Below are 1,912 nucleotides of genomic sequence, written 5' to 3'. Positions count from 1 at the left end.
CCGCCACAAACAAGTCTTGCAGCCATTGCAGAAGCATTTCATCCTCTACCGCCTCTTCTTGTGTTGGCTCCGCAACTTCTGACATTTTCTTGTCCACAACTTTCTCTACTTGTCCTTGTTCCACAACTCGTGGCATTTCATCCTCCTCCATGATGTCCTCCATCTCAGGAGAAGAGTCTGTGTAGATGAAGCAAAGCAAAGCCCTAAACACTTTAGTTTCCATATTTGTGATGTGTATGACATTGGACGTAGCGGTGCCAAAGAGGTGCGCCATGAACACTTCAGACCTGGCAGCGAGCACACACCGGTGTGCAGCGAACGTCTTGCCGCCGACCTCGAATGTCACATCAGCACCCACCTTATTCCGAAGGAGATCGCTAAAATGTTGGTGCATGTCAGGCAGGAGAACCTCGGTACCGGTGCCGGAGCCAATGGCATCTGGCGTGTTGTCCTTGCACACCACAATATCACACCGGATGGTGAAACAATCAGACTTTAGACTGGCTGATCGCTCAAGGGCAGCTTCTCTCATGAACTTGTCGCAGCCCCAACAAGGTCACATCTGCGGAAGTCATGGGTTTTACGAGTCGCACGGATGTACGTCGGCATCTGCTTCTCGATGTCATCGATGAGACTGAAACTGAACTTGGCCTCCACACCCTCTTCGACATATTCGTCATATAAATGGGTAATATCGAGCGAAATGGAGTCGGCACAGTTTGGGTTTGCGCCATTAGGATAGTACTCGATGGAATACTCATGGCCTCCCACCCTGAACAATTCAGTGCACCAGCTCTCGCCGTTGGGCAACTCTTTTTTTATACCAGAGTAGCCCTTGACCACGAGCAGGTGTTACACGCTGCTCGCGCCGGCACTGGCGCGCGCCGACGCCCGACGTTATGCAAGAGCACGGCTTGTCGCCGTCAAGGACGGACACGCCGGCGAACGTCGACATGACAAACCTGCTGCGACCACACCGAAAATCTGCCAACTCAGTCACAGTTCTCCATTCCTAAGTTTAAGAGTTGGGAGCTTGGACCAAGGATCTGGGGAACAAACCTGGGCTTGCACCGGAGGCCTCACGGAGTCGCCACCGCAAGAAGACGACGCTGCACCACCCCGGAAAGAGAAACAGAGTTTGCGGCAAGCTCCGACGCCGCTCCGCCCTGGAAACAGAGCTTTGCGGCAAGCTGAGGGGCGAACCTGCTCACCGCCCGCTGCCCCACCCCGTGATGCACGTGGTCGGCGGGAGACGCCGTCGCTCCACTCGCTGCGCCGCCGGCGCCACCGACGGTCCTACGCGGCAACAGAGAGAGTTACCGCAGCGGCTGCTCGACGCGTGCGGCCTGGGCCTGCCAGGGGCTAAGGTTTAATAGTACTAGTCGCAAACCCGTGCGACGCACGGGCTAGTTGTCATATACTTTCTTTGTTCCAAAATAAGTTAACTGCTTTTAGTTCATTTTGCAATGGTGAGAGTATTATTTTGCTGTCTACATTGACCATATAATGATTTGTGATTTTGCAGTGATGTGTGTGTACTCATATAGCTTTGGAGACATGGGAGTTCATATATAGGAGAATTTCGGATGGTAAAACAAATGAAATTAGTATAAATAATGTTCCCAAACTCATGAGTCTTGTGAGAACTTAGTATCAAAATATTGTTCTGAGGGTCATCGTTTAAAGAATTTTGAAAATGGTTGAAGCAGTTATGCGTTCACAATTCCCCTAGAAGTATGCTTGTTGGCCATATTTGGGAAGCTGTAGAGCTACCAAATACCCTGATAATATTTACATAAACAAAGGGATGTGATGTTTTCTACATGTAACTGCCTCAAAATATGGTTTAACAACATAAAGTATGTTAAACAAATTTACTTTTTGCTAAAAGGTTTTTATGTCTATGCTATTG

The 1,912-nt window shown here is 49.6% G+C and overlaps 1 pseudogene; it reads right to left on the bottom strand.

Moving 5' to 3' along the window:
* Positions 1 to 1,166, bottom strand: part of LOC123175199 (BTB/POZ and MATH domain-containing protein 3-like) — an 11,693-nt pseudogene extending 10,527 nt beyond the window's left edge.
* Positions 1,167 to 1,912: the final 746 nt, after the last annotated feature.

Source organism: Triticum aestivum, unplaced genomic scaffold (assembly GCF_018294505.1).
Source record: "Triticum aestivum cultivar Chinese Spring unplaced genomic scaffold, IWGSC CS RefSeq v2.1 scaffold49757, whole genome shotgun sequence".
Classification (NCBI taxonomy): domain Eukaryota; kingdom Viridiplantae; phylum Streptophyta; class Magnoliopsida; order Poales; family Poaceae; genus Triticum; species Triticum aestivum.
Note: the sequence above shows the minus strand (reverse complement) of the source record. Positions and strands in the feature narration are given on the sequence as shown.